Source organism: Triturus cristatus, chromosome 8 (assembly GCF_964204655.1).
Source record: "Triturus cristatus chromosome 8, aTriCri1.1, whole genome shotgun sequence".
In the NCBI taxonomy this organism is placed as follows: domain Eukaryota; kingdom Metazoa; phylum Chordata; class Amphibia; order Caudata; family Salamandridae; genus Triturus; species Triturus cristatus.
In genome coordinates, this window is record NC_140591.1 from 1,146,481,362 (window position 1) to 1,146,501,827 (window position 20,466).

Consider the following 20,466-nt stretch of genomic DNA (forward strand, 5'->3'; position numbering starts at 1 on the left):
TATAATTTATGATAAAAAGCAGCCTTCACAATGTGCATGCTAGATTAGTGAAGTTAAGGATATTTGGAAAGTGCTGTCACCCCCATAGATGAAGATATGATGACTTTGGTACCTAGTGCGTAGAGAGTCATAGTGCATGATGTTCAGGGCATTGTGACAATGTTGTACGAAGCTGGATGTATAAACAAAAAAGTTGAAATGTTATTTTATAGGACAATTTAAGGAATAAACTTCCTTGCTACATAGGCCTAACTCTGGAATATAACACCCCTATTTTCTAGGACAATATAAGGAATAAATTGCTTTGCTACAGGGGCCTAACTTGGCAATACAGAAAAAGAAGAATAGTTATTGTATTTAGTTATTTAAAACCATTACAACAGTACATATTAATTGTCAAGAGCTAAATCATTTTCAAGTGCAAATATTAAAAAAACATCATTTAATTTAAATACACAATTTACTTTTCCTAATCATCATTCAAGAGCACTGTTATATTATAAAACAACACTAAAAACAACACATTTTAACTACTGACAGTAATAATTTCTCCTGAGCAACATTATTATGAAAACAGATTATAGCCAATATTCTTAGTCCTGTAAACCTATATTTGAAATTTCCTTCAATAAAGGGGTTATAAACTTTACTCCTCTACACGCAAGAATGGCTAAACATCCACTTAGCCAAGTGATTGCCAGCATGTGCGTATTCCCATGTTTCTGAATAGTGATTGCAGAGGTTTACTTTTGCTCTAAGTGAACAGGACAAACACAAAATAGATTAATTAATGATTTGCTCTTATAACCACATAGTCTACAAGAAAGGTTATATGGCTGTTTTTCCAGGATGAAACAAGGACTTTAGTATCTATTATACCAAACCGGAATAGCATAAATTGATGTTTCAATCTTAATGAGAAATGTTCTTCCAGATACCTTTGAGGACCTATGCTGGAATATGAATGTATTACTGTCCAGACATGTCTCCTTAGTGCAAAAGCATTTTTATCTGTTAGATTTGATGACATCCGCGCTGCAGATCTTAGCGCTTGTTTGAAAGATGCCTTTCCCAGTGTTGCTCCACACGCTTCTTGTATGGCTAAATCCTTGATAGATAAGATAATATAGCTTCCCCAGGTTCCCCCGGTAGTACTATTCAGTTGTTCCTCAATTTCCTTCTAGCATGAAGTGCTGATAGACCCTTTTTCCGCTGCTCGCAGTCTCCAACATAATCTTATAAAATCACTTTCGCACTGATGTTTCAGATTTTTCAGTCCAACCTCTAAACGTATTCGTGCGGGTGAAACTAATTTTGATATATTAAACATGGCTACATAGACTTTTATTTGGCTTCTATTTAACGTATCTATTTCCAAACTCCGCATAATTTATTTACCATATGATACTGAAGGTAATAACCATGCCACCATCACCTTGAGTAACTGGGTTAACGACTGACAATTCAATTTTCATTTTAGTACTTTCAAGCCATATGTGATGATTGTGCCTTAGCCTTAATTGGCAACAAGTGGGATTTGCTTATCCATAATAAAGCTCAAATATTTATAGAAGCACACTCCCTCCAATTTGTTTCCTTCCAACCACCAAGCATGAGTTTCTAACTTAAAATCAACCAACCGGATCACCTTAGTTTTATTTAAATTTAGCTCAATCCCTTGTTTTGCCATATATATTTTTTTGCAAAAAGAAGAATTGATGGACAGAATGCAGAACAATGTCATACATTCACCCGAGTACAGAGATCTGGGCCTAAATCCATCTTTTTTTGCTCCCCGTGCCATTCTGGTTTTCAACCCAGCCTTATGCAAATCACCCTGTGCCCAATGGGTACAGTCCAGCCCGAACTGCCAGCCAGGTCCTCCCTGGACTGCAAAAAGCATCCTATGACCAGTTTTGGGGTTTCACCCCTCATCGGCCAGGATAGCTTGACTCCAGTGGCATGGAGAGGACCGACATCTGGGCATACCCGTCCCACTCGGGGTGACAAATTCAAAAAGAACAATTGATGGACAGAATCCCCGAAACCGGTCCTAGGATGCTTGCTTCCAGTCCAGGAGGACCTGGCTGGCAAGTGAATATATGACATTGTTCTGCATTCTGTCCATCAATTGTTCTTTTTGCATATATGTATTTAGTTCATTCATACTCCGTTGTAGACCTATTGGTGTTTTACTTAATAGGACTATTGTACATATTGTAGACAGCCCAAATTATTTTCCGAAAATATTAGTGGATGATTATTTTCTAAATCCAAAGTGTTGGCAAGATCTGATAGGTATAAATTAAACAGGCTTGTGGCCAGTATACATACTTGTTTGAGACCTATATTTTTCCTTATTTTGGATGTTTCAACTTCCGTCCCCTAGTTTGACTTGGGCCCATATTTACGTATATAATTTCATGATTGCCCTTAGTAAGTCTTCCGAAATTCCCCATTCCTTTAGTATTTTCAATAATCCACCTCTAGGCACACAGTCAAAGGCAGATTTGAGATCGATAAAACATGCAAACAAACACGTTTTTTTCTGTTTCGCCTTCTCTACTAGCTAAGTTAAGGCTGTAAGGTTGGTCAATGTACCCCTTCCTGCTCTGAATCCTGTCTGGAATTTTGGAATTAATTGTTTATCTCCCATCCATGTTTTTAGGTGTTCCAGTAAACAGGATGCATAAAGTTTAGACTCAATATTGCTTAAAGCTATAAGCCTATAATTGAGGAGTATTGCTGGATTGCCATTTTAAATATGGGTTAAATAATGTTACCTTTCCAGGACTCCGGTCAAAAAGGTGTGTCAAAAGAATCATTGAACATTGAAGTGCATTATTGGGCCCAATAATCTACATATGTTTTTGAGTATCAGTATGAGTGTCTGTATGGTTCGGTGGGGAGTATTACGTAGTGCATAGGTGCATGAATGAGTGACTCACTGTTTGAATGTGTTGGAGACAGCATGTGTGCAGGACTGTATGGGTGGATGAGTGTGTGCATGGGTGTGTTAGTGAGTGAATGACTGTCTCAAAAGTGTCTTTATGAGTATCTACATATGTTTTAAATTATTAGTGTATATAAGTGAGTATATGTGTGACTCAGAGATTGAAAGAGTTCCTGTATGAATAAGTATGTGTTTCTATAAGTGATTGTTTAAAAGACTAAGTATGTGTAAGTTTCTGTAGAAGTAAGTGTGGTGGTGTGTGTATAACTGAATATATGCAAGTAAATGGATGTTTGATTCTTTATTAGCATGAGTGACAATGTGTGTGAGTAACTCTATGGATGAGTGGCATTGTGTAACAGGATGTATAGGTGTATGAGTACATATGATGAGTGAGTACATGCATGAGTGACTGTATAGGACTGTTGGTGAATGAGTGGATGTGTATGTGGATCCTAGAATTATTGAATAGGTTGTTGTAACTGGTATTGGTATGTCCATTGGTTTGAAAATGTTAGTTTCTATTTTTAAATGTGTGTATCAAAGGTTATATTAGGGGAAGAGGAGGTCTGCCACTCTATCACAAGGATGATGTCATCAGCGATGTCATCAGTGATGTCATTTGAGATGTCATCAGTGATGTCATGAGTGATGTCACTTACCTTGTCATGAGTGATGTAATATGTGACGTCATCAGCAGTGCATTGCGGGCACGCGAGTTATAGTTAGCTGAACTAACTATAACGGGGGAATTTCAATGGTTTTGTACGAGTGAAAAGTCCAGCTAACTATAACTCCCCTGAAACCTATGGTTTTTTCAGTGAATTTCTAAGGTTTTTTAAATGCTAATTCCTAACTATAACGTGCCTGAAACCTATGTTTTTTTTCAGTGAATTTCAAAGGTTTTTTAAATGCTAATTTCTAACTATGCCTACAGAGATAGGACATATGAAGAAATAAGAAAAAACGCACAGAAGGAAAAAAAAGTAATGCAGAAAGAAGCAACAGAAGTCCTCAAAGACGAGGAAAAGTGCAGGAAGAAGGATAACATGCAGAAAGAACAAACAGAAGAGCAGAAAGAAGCCTTGTTGCAAAATCATCCTGTACCCTCCACTTTTTCAGACGGATACTGGTGGTAACTGAGTCTGACTAACCAGTCCTAGAGCCAGTGCTATGTTAAAAGACACTCAGAATACAGTGAAAACACCTACATACACTAGGGAACACTATGCTGCGTTGGGGTCCCCCTGTGATTAGCATGACCTCCTCTGTAAGCCCCTAGTATATAATAGGGCAGGGGATTAAAACTACCTCTTAAAACGTGCCACTGGGCGTGTTTGCACACGTCACCTCAGGCCCCGTCCCCTCCCTTCCCCACTGTGTCAACACGCCCTGTGGCTGTTTTAAGTTGGGAGATTAAGTCCCCTGGAATCCTGAGGGTCCCTAGGGTCCAACAAGACCACTAGGTACCTCCAGTAAGCGCCACAGAGCTGCGTTGCAGAGAGATGTAAAAAGGGGCACGGTCTAGACCACCTCTCTGCAGCGCAGTGGCACTTACTGGAAGCACCTGGTGGGCTAGTTCACCCCCAGGGACCCTCAGGATTGAAGGGGAATTTTTTCTCCAACTTAAAATGCGCCACAGGGCGTGTTTGCACATGTTAACTCAGGCCCCGTCCCCTCCGTTCACCACTGTGTAAAAACGCCCTGTGTCCGTTTTTAGTTGAGAGATTAAGTTCATTTGAATCCTGAGGGTCCCTAGGGTCCAACTAGCCCACTAGGTACCTCCAGTAAGCGCCACAGAGCTGCGTTGCAGAGAGGAGTAAAAAGGGGCACGGCCTAGACCACCTCTCTGCAGCGCAGTGGCGCTTAGTGTAAGCACCTGGTGATCTAGTTGGCCCCCAGGGTCCCTCAGGATTGAAGGGGAATTATTTCCCCAACTTAAAACGCGCCACAGGGCGTGTTTGCACATGTTAACTCAGGCCCTGTCCCCTCCCTTCACCACTGTGTAAAAACGCCCTGTGGCCATTTTAAGTTGGAAGATTAAGTCCCCTGGAATCCTGAGAGTCCCTAGGGTCCAGCTAGATCACTAGGTACCTCCAGTTAGCGCCACAGAGCTGTGTTGCAGAGAGATGTAAAAAGGGCCATGGCCTAGACCACCTCTCTGCAGCGCAGTGGCGCTTACTGGAAGCACCTGGTGGGCTAGTTAGCCCCCAGGGTCCCTCAGGATTGAAGGAGAAATATTTCCCCAACTTAAAATGCGCCACAGGGCTCGGTTGCACACGTTAACTCAGGCCCCGTCCCCTCCATTCACCACTGTGTAAAAACACCCTGTGTCAGTTTTTAGTTGAGAGATTAAGTTCATTTGAATCCTGAGGGTCCCTAGGGTCCAACTAGCCCACTAGGTACCTCCAGTAAGTGCCACAGAGCTGCGTTGCAGAGAGGAGTAAAAAGGGGCACGGTCTAGACCACCTCTCTGCAGCGCAGTGGCGCTTACTGGAAGCACCTGGTGGGCTAGTTGGCCCCCAGGGTCCCTCAGGATTGAAGGGGAATTATTTCCCCAACTTAAAACGCGCCACAGGGCGTGTTTGCACATGGTAACTCAGGCCCCGTCCCCTCCCTTCACCACTGTGTAAAAACGCCCTGTGGCCGTTTTAAGTTGGGAGATTAAGTCCCCTGGAATCCTGAGGGTTCCTAGGATCCAACTAGATCACTAGGTACCTCCAGTTAGCGCCACAGAGCTGCGTTGCAGAGAGATGTAAAAAGGGGCATGATCTAGACCACCTCTCTGCAGCGCAGTGGTGCTTACTGGAAGCACCTGGTGGGCTAGTTGGCCCCCAGCGTCCCTCAGGATTGAAGGGGAATTATTTCCCCAACTTAAAATGCGCCACAGGGCATGTTTGCACATGTTAACTCAGGCCCCGTCCCCTCCCTTCACCACTGTGTAAAAACGTCCTGTGGCCGTTTTTAGTTGGGAGATTAAGTTCATTTGAATCCTGAGGGTCCCTAGGGTCCAACTAGCCCACTAGGTACCTCCAGTAAGCACCACAGAGCTGCGTTGCAGAGAGGTGTAAAAAGTGTCACGGCCTGGACCACCTCTCTGCAACGCAGCTCAGTGGCGCTTACTGAAAGCACCTGCTGGGCTAGTTAGCTCCCAGGGGCCCTCAGGATTGAAGGGGAATTATTTCCCCAACTTAAAACACGCATAGGGCGTGCTTGCACACGTCACCTCAGGCCCCGTCCCCTCCCTTCCCCACTATGTAAACACTCCCTGTGGCCGTTTTTCAAGTTGGGAGATTAAGTACCCTTAAATCCTGAGGGTCCCTAGGGGCAAAATAGCCCACTAGGTAAGCGCCATTGCAGAGAGGTGTAAAAAGGGGCACGGCCTGCACCACCTCTCTGCAACACAGCACAGTGGCGCTTACTGGAAGCACCTGGTGGGCTAGTTGGCCCCAGGATCTCTCAGGATTAAAAGGGAATTATTTCCCCAACTTAAATCGCGCTACAGGGCGTGTTTGCACACATCACCTCAGGCCCTGTCCCCTCCCTTCACCACTGTGTAAACGTGCCCTGTGGCCATTCTATGTTGAGAGATTAAGTCCCCTTGAATCCTAAGGGCCTCTATGGTCAAACTAACCCACTAGATACCTCCAGTAAGCGCCACAGAGCTGCATTGGATAGAGGTGTTAAAAGGGGCGTGGCCTCAGAACACCTGTCTGCAACGCAGCTCCCTGACACATACTGGAGATACCTGTTGGGCTAGTTGGCCCTCATGGACCCTCAGTATTCAAGGGTAATTAATTCCCCAACTTACAACTGGTCAGGGGGCACGTTTGCAGAGTGCTGCAAAGAGGGGGCGTGGCCTCCGGCGCGATGCCGGTCTTTTATTTATTTTATTTTTTTAAGAAGGAGGACTGTGTGGCCCTCCTTAATTTTCTAATTTATTGGCCCTGGAGACCCCATCCCCCAGGGCCTGCACCATAATTTTTTTTGTTGAAAAAAATTAATTTGGCCCTCCCAAGGCCTTAATCGGCCCCGGGGACCCAAACCCTCGTGTCATGGCCCTTTTTTTTTATTCTTAAGGAGGGGGGCTGCGTTGCCCCCCTCCTCAGGCAACTTATGGCCCCGGGGACCCCATCCCCCAGGGCCGGCCTTTGTTTTTTATTATTTAAAAAATATATATATTTATAGAAACACCTAGGACATGCTGGACAAACCGTATGTACCTATCAACATGACGATTTGCGTGATATTCATTAAAAGGTGACTATACATACAATGAATACACGTGGAATATATTTACACCGCTAGTGAAGCTCTGACGTTTCCGACGCCCTACCGTGCCTAATCCTGGCGCCCCCGCTGGTGGGTACTCTCCAAGTAGACACCCTTGTCGTTAATTTATACAAACATGGGTAGCTATTGATGGGCACTTTTAATACACACGCACACCAAGCCATTCAAAGGGGATTCGACAAAAATTCAACCAAACTATGCAAGAAACCCCCCTCAGGGTTGATAAAACACACATCCACCGCCGGATGTGTAATACTTTTTATTTTACTCTCTGGAAAGGAGACGAACCTCACTTGAGAGTCACAGCATGCTCCTGGCTGAGCCCAATGCTGTGTTACACCCACCAGTGCCCGCCGAGTGCCACACACCTCTGTGTTGTATTTCACCAGCTAGTACGTATGCTATGACACTCTCTAGCCCATGTGCACTGTAACACCACCCCGTGAATATGTCATGCCACACTTGCCTTCGCACGGGTTATATTGCCCCATCTAACGTGCCTTCCTCGATGCCTATGTTATAACGCACAGCGCTATGCCAAACATATTACAATCTGGGATCCATATCTTTGTCACAGTGCATATGCAACGTTACACTGCCCAGCACATATTTTATATTACAACTTTAGAGACTAGTTAGGTTACACAACACTGCCCTGTGCATATTACACTCCAAGGCGCATATCGCATAGCACGCGCTAGAGCCTGTGCTATCTCGCGCTCTCCAATAAATCTGTCATTGGGCAGAATGTATTGCATATTATATTTCACGCCCCGGTTCATCTTATATCACACCTTTTGGTGCATAGTTTATACCATATACTATATCTAGTTTTCATTTACAATCGTGCTCTCAGGACTTTGTTCTATATAACACAGCGTCCACCTACCCTTTTCACGGGCATTATATTTTGCGATGGGGGTGGAGGGTCAGGGGTTGTCTCTGCCAAGTGAGCACGGAGTCACAGTCACAAACGTCCTCTTCTTCCTGAATAAAAGTGTGATTATGATGCATACTTGTTCATATTTTCGGTAGTTCGCACAGACACACATTTTAAAAACAATAAAGTTCCTAATACCCACCTTTTCTGAACAGTTAGCTTGCTGCCCCATCCAACTCCTTCCTATCCTCTGTTGTCTGAATCCATGGACTAGCCTCTTCCTTCCTGCCATGCATGGTCTTATGTGCTGCCACTGCCATCCATTTAACATGATGTACCAGTCCACTCCTCCTGCCCTCCATTGCCCAATTCTATGGCCCATCATTGACCTCCTGCTTAGCCTCTGTGCTTAGCTTGCTGCCCCTATTCTCCTTCCTCCAGCCCTCGGATGTCTTTGTGCATGCCCCTGCTCCATCCTTTTTGCCCACCATGTTCCATGGACCTGCGACTGTTCCGTTGAGCTGCCACTCCCCTCCCACCTGCCTAGCATTGTCAGATGACTGTAACCTGTCCCTGCCACCTCCACCCTGCCTGTCCACATGCCATGTCCCTATCCCCTTCCTCCTGTCCTCTATGGTCCATTTTACTGCCACACCCTTCTGCCCTCACTGGTCTGTTGTGCTGCAACTGCTCCTCCTACCTGTCCCACGCGGTCTGTTGTGAGGCCCCTTCCCCTGAACTCTCTTGTCTGTGCCGAGGTCCTGACCCTCCCTTCTATCCTCCATGGTCCTTTGTGCATGCCCCTGCACCCTCTTTCTTGCCCATCATAGCCATTGTGTTGCCACTAACCCTCCTGCTTGCCATGCATGGTCTTCTGTGCTACCATGGCCCCTCCCACCTTCCCTGTGTGGTCAGCTAGCTTCCCCTGACCCCTTCCCAACTTCCCTCCATGGTCTGTGTATATGCCATCATAGTCTCACTGTTGCTCTCCATGGTGTGTCTTTTTTCTAATGCCCATCCTGCGTGACCTCCATGGTCATCGTGCTGCTCCTGCCCTGCCCCCTTGCTCCCAGCCCTCTGTTTCCATGTGCAGACCCCTATTCCCTCCCTCCTGACTTGGCTGTTCCATTGTAATGCCCCTGATCTGTTCCTCCTGCCCTTTATGGTCCGTTATGCTGCAGCTTTCTCTTCTGTCTGTCCATTATGGTCAGCTAGCTACCATTGCCTCTTTCCCCTCTGTTCTCTGTTGTCCATTTGCATGGTCCTGTCCCCTCCCTATTGATTTCTATGGATTGTTGTGCTGCACTCCCGTCCCGCATGCCCTGTGTGGTGTATTGTGCTGCTGCAAACCCTGATGTCTGCCCTCTAGGGTCAGTTTGGTGCACCTCTCCATGTCCCTCCTGTCCTCTGTTATCCGAGTTCATGTCCCTACCCCAATTCCTCCTGCCTACCATGATCCAATGTACCATACCTGCAAACATTTTGAACTTGGTAAGAGGGAGATTTTGAAAAAAAACTGGGGTATTGATTTTCTCCTTTGAGTTACATTGAAAAAGAAGAGATTGTAGACAGGAGACATATCAAATAAAGCCCATTTGCGCTTAAAAACATTGGACGTTTCCTGGCTTAAACGGGTCTGTTGGCATGTAGGGTTATACTACCACTGCCTCTTCCTTCTACCTACAATGGTCTATTATATTGCCACAGCCTCTCTTGCCAGTCCTGTATTGTTGGTTTGTTGCCTCTGCCCCCCTTTCCACTGCCCTCCATAGTCTGTTGTGCAGCCACTGCCCTTCCTGCCTGCCCAGTGTGGTCAAATTGTTGCCTCTGCACTCTCCCACCTGCCTTCAATTTTCAGAGTCCGTGTCCCTGGCCTCTGCCTCTCAACAGTATCCCAATGAACAACTAGATTGCTAACATTCTATATTTATTACAAAAGTGTGGAACGCCTGATGTCATCTTGATGTAATCAAAACTGTAATACCTAGAGCCTTTACTTTAGAAATTACATATATGAGAGGGTCTTATTTGCATCAAAATTATGGTTAGTGCTCTAAAAAACCTAAAATGAGGACATATTTTCTGAGTTTTCAAATAGCAACAAAGAACTTTTAAATTATTTGTAATCTTTGTTTTTTTATCCAGTTGACCACTTGACTAAATGTTGCACCTAGGGGAGAGGATGTGGTGTTACTTCCAGAGCTGCAGACTTTGCAACTGGGGAACCAGGTTGGAGTTTCTGCTTCAGCTCAACATTCTGTGATTCTGGTAAAATCACTTATCCTCCCCATTTCTACAACCAAAATGAATTTGATCTTTTGTGATGTAACCAATGCTCATGCAAAGCACTCCAATACCTGACAAGTCTGCACTATATAAAACTGCAAATACACAAACAATAAGTGTTTTGCACACTTCTGTCATTGGGCTACATGTGGGCTACATCTGGGTGATATTTGTGCTGCATTAGGGCTCTTTTGTCTCTGGCATTTGGGCTCTTTTGTCTCTGGTGGCCATTGGGAGATTCATTTGTTATTTAGTTTCCTAATTTCCTCATTTACTGCAGTCTCCTCAGTAGGAAATGCTTTAAATGTTTTACTTTGATTCCATCAAGAAGGTATTCAGATATGTCACACATTTGCCATAAATTCTGAATGTTAGCACTCTAGTTGCTCATTAGATCACTGTAGTAAAGCTACTGCTCACCACGGAAGTCTGCTGCTGGTATTAAAAGTGCATGTTTCAGTCTGCATATCAGAATTTTTTTATGAAATAGAAGAGGATTTGAGAAGTCACTCAAAATGTGCCCTAATTTTTCTTTCTGCGGCACTAATCATACTTTCTATGGCAAAATGAACCCCCTCATTTTGTTCCTTTTTAAATTAAATGTTTTAAGAGTTACCACTTTATTCCAATCAAAATGGCTTCAGGTGTGCAATACGTTTGTCATAAGTAGGACTGATAGCGCTCTAGTTATTCTTTAGAACACTCTGGGAAACTGCAGTACAACACAAAGGAATCAACTGATAGTCTCTGCCCTTGTTGGATGTACATGTTTTACTGATAATGTCAGACTTCATTCTCACATGACTGAGAAAGATAATGTGAATTTACAGAAAATATGCTCTTAGTTAGGCTTATAGATCACCTTCCAAACCTCTGTGGGAAAAGCATGAGAACATATTTTTCTCTCAATCATGATATCCCAGCAGAAGGCTTTTTCACATGGTGAAATCACCTTAGAACATACCACAATTCCTAAAATGAGTATGGTACCATCAACAAATGATTTATAATGTAACTAAAGTCTTAAAACCTTCTATTAACTGCAATGCTTTTTAATGAGGTGCTATCATGTATATTGGTCCCAAGATGGCTGCCAACACTTTTTGGATGAAGTGCTGACAGCCAATCAGATCTCAGGATGAGATGTGTGGTTAGGCTCCTCCCACATATATATATGATTTTACTTTTGATTCTCTCAGGAACTACTGAACAGATTGACACCAGACCTGCAAAAGGCACATCCCTGACCTGAGGACTACCTCTCTGCCAAATTTCAAGTAATTCTGTTCAGCCGTTCGGGCTGTACCTTGGACTAAAGGTCCCTATGGAAAATTGCATGGGGAAAACGCGTTTTGGGACCCCCCTTTTTTCTCAGCCCCCACTTGATGAATCCCCCCGAGACTGTCAGGGTAGGAGCGGAGCGGAGCGCCCCACCTATTTTGAAAATCTCGCGAGGATTCGTCAACCGGCGCCAAAGTTATTCCAAATAGAATGTTGCGGATTTCCTATGGAAACACGGTCCTAACTATAACTATCTACTGGCGACCGCCAGTAGATAATATACATATATATATATATATTATCTCAGCCCCCGCTTGACGGATCCCCCCGAGACTTTCAGGGTAGGAGCGGAGCGTAGCGCCCCACCTATTTTGAGAAATTCGCGAGGATTCGTCGACCGGCGCCAAAGTTATTCAAAATAGAATGTTGCGGATTTCCTATGGAAAAGGGGTCCTAACTATAACTACCTACTGGCGACCGCCAGTAGGTAATATATATATATATATATATATATATATATATTATCTACTAGCGGTCACCAGTAGATAGTTATAGTTGGGACCTATTTTCCATAGGAAATTCACAACATTCTATTTCCAATAACTTTGCGCCGGTTGATGTATCTTCGCGAAATTTTCAAAACTCGTTGGGCGTTCCGGTCCGCTCCTCTCCTGAAAGATTTGGGGTGATTTGGCAAGCGGGGGCTGAGAAAAAAGGGGGTCTTCAAACGTGTTTTCCCCATGCAATTTTCCATAGGAAACTTTAGACACGGCTACAACCCGAACTGCTGAACGGAATTACACCAAATTTGGCAAAGTGATAGTTCTTGGTTCAGAAAGAACCCTTTTTAGGTCTCGGCTAGCGAAGGCTGCGCTTGCGCAGTCTCGCTCGCGAGATTTAATGACTTGGAGAAGAGGGGCTTGAACCCGCCCCTCTTCTCCCCTCTTCTCCATTGGCTGGCCTCTTGAATACTGGCCAGCCATTGGAGAAGAGGTTTGTCTCTCCGAACAGGCCCCGTCCTTTTCGGATTCGGGGGCGTGTTTTTTGCTACTTTTCTCATTATCTCCTCCAGCCAATGGCAAGAGGAGAGAAAAGAAAAACACGCCCCCGAATCCGAAACCGCCGCTGCCTTTCTCCGAGGCATTTCTGCTTCGCCTCGGAGAAAGGCAGCGGGGTTCCAGGCTGCCTGCCCCCTGTTTAAACCACTGTCTGCAACATGTGATGCCCCCTCCGCCTACACTCGCCCCTGCTCTTCATGCCGCAGCCTGGTGAAATACAACTGATGCTACAGGATATCGCAGGGTACAAGACACGACTTAGGTAAATGATTTCACGGCGCAGTATTGGTGTGGAAACAAACGTGTTTGGTGCTCGTTGTGATCACGAGTAAGTGAAGGAAGTGAAAAAAATTGCGTGTGCAAAGGGTGCAAATGACTAAGCGGCGGTGACGCTCTTCTTGCCTTCGTTTTTAAACTCATTTGGCGGTGCTTTTAGGCATGGGTTAAAACCAAAAACGCGTTCTCTCTGCGATTGCTTAGATGTTGTTTCTTAATTATTTCCATATACATCTTTTTTGTGTGTGATCACCATAAGCACAAGCACTTTTGCTTCTGTTTCTGTCCCTATGTTCAGTATTAAAATCATTCGCATTAATCATCCGCTCCCGCCCCCTTCTCTGTCCCCTTCACCGTGCTTTCTCTTTTATTTGACGAGCATGTCCTAGTCTCTGCGCTTTCCCTTTAATCTGCCAACCCTGTCCCATTCGCGTTTTTCTCTCCTCCAGCCAATGGCAAGAGGAGAGAAAAGAAAAACACCCCCCCGAATCCGAAACCGCCGCTGCGTTTCTCCGAGGCATTTCTGCTTCGCCTCGGAGAAAGGCGGCGGGGTTCCAGGCTGCCTGCCCCCTGTTTAAACCACTGTCTGCAACATGTGATGCCCCCTCCGCCTACACTCGCCCCTACTCTTCATGCCACAGCCTGGTGAAATACAACTGATGCTACAGGATATCGCAGAGTACAAGACACAACTTAGGTAAATTATTTCACGGCACAGTATTGGTGTGGAAACAAACGTGTTTGGTGCTCGTTGTGATCACGAGTAAGTGAAGGAAGTGAAAAAAAATTGCGTGTGCAAAGTTTGCAAATGACTAAGCGGCGGTGACGCTCTTCTTGCCTCCGTTTTTAAACTCATTTGGCGGTGCTTTTAGGCATGGGTTAAAACCAAAAACGCGTTCTCTCTGTGATTGCTTAGATGTTGCTTCTTAATTATTTCCATATACATCTTTTTTGTGTGTGATCACCATAAGCACAAGCACTTTTGCTTCTGTTTCTGTCCCTATGTTCAGTATTAAAATCATTCGCATTAATCATCCGCTCCCGTCCCCTTCTCTGTCCCCTTCACCGTGCTTTCTCTTTTATTTGACGAGCATGTCCTAGTCTCTGCGCTTTCCCTTTAATATGCCAACCCTATCCCATTCTCTGTCCCCTCACTTTAATCAGCAGTTCCTGCCCTATTCCTCTGTCCCTTTTCTTTAGTCGGCCGCCCTCTGTTCCCTTCTTTTTTCTCCAGCCGCTTTTGCCTTCTCGTTCCGTTCTCTGCCCCTCAATACCCCCTCGCCTTACCAGCTTCTCTCCCCTTTCTTCTTTGCAGCTCTTGTTATTCTTTCTAGTCTTCCATTCTCCTCAGCTGCTCCTTTCTCTTGTTTCCCGTGTATCCCCTCGTCTCAGCAGTAGTTTTACTTGTCTACCGATATTCGCGTTCTCAGCAGTTTCTGCTCTACCCCTATCTGCCTTTCCACTCAACAGTAACTACACCTCCACACTGCCCCTTTCCTCTCAGCATCATCTACTGTCCCCCTCTCTGTCCCTTTCTCTCATCACTCGTCCGAGTAGTTACTGCTCTTCGTGCTTCGTCTCTTTTCAGCAGTTCTTGCCAGCACTGTGAACCTCTCCTCTTGGTAGTTCTAAACCCTACTCATTTTTCTTTTCAGTAGGCCTTGCCCCCTCCTCGCACCTCTTCCCAGCAGCTCCCTCCTCTTACCACCAGAGTAGTTCTTGTACCTTCCTCATATCCCCTTATTAGATCCCGTACCCCCTCACACTCATATCTTCTCTTCTTAGTTCCCTTTTATGAGTTCCTGCATTAAAGCTTGCACCTTTCCTCATGTCTTTGTTCTGCGCCGTTTCTGCCCCCTTGGACACACTGTAGTTCTCATTGCAGCGCAGAATAGAATGCTCAGAAAGCGTTATAATAGTGTTTATGGGTTTCACATGTTATCTGTGACCCCCTGTCCTGGCGCTAGAGCCAGTGTCACTCTCCTCGTCATTGCCACCCGCTGAGCCTCCCATATCTCATAACTACATAATGACTACAAATACATAAAGGCCAAAGAGGCCACATGACTGCAATTTGAGGATTTTGAAACATGATTCTCTGGGGCTGATGTACTATTTGAAGTACTAAATCTCAGGACGACAGATGAAAGTCTTTGTCATAGCACAATATGGCCAAACAAAATAATGTCATGAGCAATGCCAATAGCTCTAACTTTAACAATGCCGAGACCGTTGCATTGTAAATGCTTGTTGTTAAATGGTTTAAATCCGTTCAGTAGTTGCTGAGAAAATCAAAAGTAAAAACACATATATATCTATGGCCGCGGAGGATCCGCCCACCCTCCCGATCATGAGCTGTATGCTAATTGGCTGTCAGCACTCCAAACCAGGAAGTGTTGGCAGCCATCTTGTGCCTCGGTAGAACGGTAAACGGGAAAATCCACGGAGGATCCACGGATCCAGCCGTGAAAATAAACCAAAGCGCAGCTCCCGCGCTTCGATACTATTTAGCCCCTGGGGGGGCCAAGTCCAATATTTTTATGAAATGGGGGCCCAGAGGGGTCTCCCAGCCCTGGGGACTGCCACCCCCTGGGGCTCTACTAAATTGTGATTGTGGAGGGCACACTGCCCCCGGCAGTCCCGGGGACCACCACCCCCCTTTGCTTTAAAAAAAAAAAAATCTGTTTGGGGGTGCTCAAGCCCCCCACACGCCCCGGGGACCGCCACCTCCCTGGGGCTCTAAATATTAAAATTGGGGGGTCAGTGATGGACCCCCCAACCCTGGGAACCACCACCCCCGGGGCTTTGTAAATGGTGGGAGGGGGGCTGTGCGGCCCCCCTCCTGGAGCCTTGTCATAACCCTGGGTACCGCCACCCCCAGGGCTGGCTCCTGCAGTGTCCCGGGGTGCCCACCCCCAGGACACTGTAGTTTGCTATGGCAGGGCGGGAGCCTCATGGCTCCCGCACTTCCATAGCAAACTTGGTTTGGATTTTAAAAGAGAGAGCAGGGAAACCTGCTCTCTTTTTCAAATGCAAAGCAAATTGCCTTTCCACATGGAGAGCTGCATCTTAGCAGCTCCATATGTGGAAAAGCAATGCCAGCTCCGGTGGGATGCGAGGAGCCGGCGAGACTGTGGGGGAATTGGGGACCCCCCACGGTCCCCAATGGAGAGGGCCAGCCCCAGGGGACGGGGTCCCCGGGGCTACAAATGGTTCGCGAGGTGGGACACACGGCCCCCTCCCCAAAAGTTTATATAAAAAATAAATAAATAAAAAACAAAGGCTGGCCCTGGGAGATGGGGTCCCCGGGCCATAAGTGGCCTCAGGAGGGGGCAACGCAGCCCCCTTCGTAAAGATTTTTTTTTTTTTAAAAAGGCCATGCCCCGGGTGATGGGGTCCCCGGGGCCAATTAAGGCCTTGGAAGGGGGGCCACGCGGCCCCCTTCCAAATTATTATTATTATTTTTTTTTTAATTAGGGGGCAGGCCCTGGGAGATGTGGTCCTCAGGGTCAATAAATTAGAAAAAGGAGGCCACACAGTCCCCCTTCTTAAAAAAATTAATAAATAAAAGATCGGCATCGCGCCGGAGGCCACGCCCCCTCCTTGCAGCACTCTGCAAACGAGCCCCCTGGTGCGTTTGCAGATATTGAACGAATTCCCCTTGAATACTGGGGGTCCCTGGGTGCCAACTAGCTCACCAGGAACCTCCAGTATGCACCAGGGGGCTGTGTTGCAGAGAGGTGTTCTGAGGCCACGCCCCTTTTTACACGTCTCTGCAATGCAGCTCTGTGGCTCTTAATGGAGGTAGCTGGTGAGCTAGTTGCACCCTAGGGACCCTCGGGATTCAAGGGGAGTTAATCCCCCAACTTAAAACATGCCACTTGGCGCGATTGCACAGTGGTGAAGGGAGGGGGCGGGGCATGAGGTGACATGTGTGCAAACACGCCTTGTGGTGCGTTTTAAGTTGAGGAATTAATTCCTCTTCAATCCCGAGGGTCCCTGGGGGCCAACTAGCCCACCAGGTACCTCCAGTAAGAGCCACGGAGCTGCATTGCAAAGTGTTGTAAATTGGAGCATGACCTCTGAAAACTTCTCTGCAACGCAGATCTCTGGCACATACTGGAGGTACCTGGTGGGCTAGTTGGCCCCCAGGGACCCTCAGGATTGAGGAGGAATTAATTCTCCAACTTAAAACATGCCACAGGACGTGTTTGCAGATATGTCACCTCAGGCCACACCCCCTTCCTTCACCATTGTGCAAACGCGCCCCCTAGCGAGTTGTAAATTGGGATATTAATTCTCCTTCAATACTGAGGGTCCCTGAGGGCCAACTAGACCAACAGGTATCTCCAGTATGCACCAGGGAGCTGCGTTGCAGCCAGGTGTTCTGAGGCCTCGCCCCTTTTTACACCTCTCTGCAACGCAGCTCTGTGACGCTTCATGGAGGTAGCTGGTGGGCTAGTTGCACCCCAGGAACCCTCAGGATTCAAGGGGAGTTAATCCCCCATCTTAAAATGTGCCACGGGGCGTGTTTGCACAGTGGTGAAGGGAAGGGGCTGGGCCTGAGGTGACATGTGTGCAAACTCGCCTTGTGGCGTGTTTTAAGTTTAGGGATGAATTACTCTTCAATCCTGAGGGTCCCTGGGGGCAAACTAGCCCACCAGGTACCTCCAGTAAGCACCACAAAGCTGTGTTGCAGAGTGTTGTATAAAGGGGCGTGGCCTCTGAACACCTCTGTGCAAAGCAGCTCTCTGGCGCATACTGGAGGTACCTGGTGGGCTAGTTGGCTCCCAGGGACCCTCAGGATTGAGGAGGAATTAATTCTCCAACTTAAAACGCACCACAGGGCGTGTTTGCAGACAAGTATCCTCAGGCCATGCCCCCTTCCTTCACCATTGTGCAAACGCGCCCCCTGGCGAGTTGTAAGTTGGGGAATTAATTCCCTTCAATACTGAGGTTCCCTGAGGGCCAACAAGCCCAACAGGTATCTCCAGTATGTGCCAGGGAGCGGTGATGGATCAAACCCGGATCTATGGACTGGGTGTGAGTGTTTGATTGGTTCTGATGCTCCGTCCATCACCACCCCCTTTTGTACCGCTTTGTTCGCCATAAGTTGGCAGGGTATGCTCAGACGTGAGTCCCTTGCTCACTTTGCCACTGGATTCAAGCAAGCCTGGCTGAAGACTGCTGAAATGCCAGAAACCGGTCCTAGGAAGCTTGTTTCTGGTCCAGGGAAGGCATGGCCTGGCAGTTCGGGCTGGACTGTTCCCATGAGGCACAGGGTCAGACTGATTTGCATATGGCCATGACTGAACTGGGGTGGCAGAGTGGGCTAAAGAACGGTGATGGATCAAACCCGGATCTATGTACTGGGTGTGAGTGTTTGATTGGTTCTGATGCTCCGTCCATCACCACCCCCTTTTGTACCGAGGGAGCTGCGTTACAGCCAGGTGTTCTGAAGCAACACCCCTTTTTACACCTCTCTGCAACGCAGCTCTGTGGCTCTTACTGGAGGTACCTAGAGGGCTAGTTTGACCCTAGGGACCCTTAGGATTCAAGGGGACTTAATCTCTCAACTTAGAACAACCACAGGGCGCGTTTACACAGTGGTGAAGGGAGGGGACCGGACCTGAGGTGACTTGTGCAAACATGCCCTGTGGAGCGTTTTAAGTTGGGGAAATAATTCACATTCAATCCTGAGAGACCCTGACGGTCAACTAGCCCACCAGGTGCTTCCAGCAAGCGCCACTGCGCTGCACTGCAAAGAGGTGGTGCAGGCCATGCCCCTTTTTACACTTCTCTGCAATGGCACTTACTGGGCATACCTAGTGGGCTAATTTACCCCTAGGAACCCTCAGGATTCAAGGGGACTTAATTTCCCAACTTAAAACAGCCACCGGTCCTGTTTACACAGTGGAGAAGGGAGGGGATGGGGCCTGAGGTGACGTGTGCAAACACGCCCTATGGCGCCTTTTAAGTTGGGGACATAATTACCCTTCAATCCCGAGGGCCGCTGGGGGCTAATTAGCCCATCAGGTGCTTCCAGTAAGCGCCACTGCGCTGCATTGCAGAGAGGTTGTCCAGGCTGTGCTACTTTTTACACCTCTCTGCAACGCAGCTCTGTGGCACGTACTGGAGGTAGCTAGTGGGCTAGTTGGACCCCAGGGACCATCAGGATTCAATTGAACTTTATCTCCCAACTAAAAATGGCCACAGGGCGTGTTTACACAGTAATGAAGGGAGAGGACGGGGCCTGAGGTAACGATTGCAAACATGCCCTGTGGCACGTTTTAAGTTGGGTAAATAATTCCCCTTCAATCCTGAGGGTCCCTGGGGGCCTACTAGCCCACCAGGTGCTTCCAGTAAGCTCCACTGCGCTGCGTTGCAGAGAGGTGGTCTAGGCCGTGCCCCTTTTTACACCTCTCTGCAATGCAGCTCTGTGGCGCTTACTAGAGGTACCTAGTGGGCTAGTTGGAACCGAGGGACCCTCAGGATTAAAGTGGACTTAATCTCCCAATTTAACACGTCCACAGAGCTTGTTTGCACAGTGGTGAAGGGAGGGGACGGGGCCTGAGGTGATGTGTGCAAATACGCCGTGTGGCGCATTTAAAGAGGTAGTTTTAATCCCCCTGCCCTATTATATACTAGGGACTTACAGAGGAGGTCATGCTAATCACAGGGGGACCCCAACGCATAGTGTTCCCTAGTGTATGTAGGTGTTTTCACTGTATTCTAAATGACTTTTAACTTAGCACTGGCTCTAGGACTGGTTAGTCAGACTCAGTTACCACCAGTATCCATCTGAAAAAGATGAGGGTACAGGATGATTTTGCACCAAGGCTTCTTTCTGCTCTTCTGTTTGTTCTTTCTGCACGTTTTCCTTCTTCCTGCACTTTTCTTCGTCTTTGAGGACTTCTGTTGCTTCGTTCTGCATTTCTTTTTTTTATTTATGTGCATTTTTTCTTCTTTCTTCACATGTCCTATCTCTGTAAGCATAGTTAGAAATTAGCATTTAATAAAACCTTTGAAATTCACTGAAAAAAACAGAGGTTTCAGGCACGTTATAATTAGGAATTAGCATTTAAAAAACCTTAAAAATTCACTGAAAAAAACATAGGTTTCAGGGGCGTTATAGTTAGCTGGACATTTCACTCATACAAAACCATTGAAATTCCCACGTCATAATTAGTTCAGCTAACTATAACTCGCGTTCCCGCAATGCACTGCTGATGATGTCACATATTACATCACTCATGGCATGGTCAGTGACATCACTCATGAGATCACTCATGACATCTCAAAAGACATCACTGATGACATCATCCAGTGAATGTGTGTTTTTCTGAAAATTAAATGTATTTTATATATGTATATCTCGAGGTCGATGGAAGAATAAATGGGTATATAAGTGTCTAAATGGATGATTTTTTTTTGAAAAA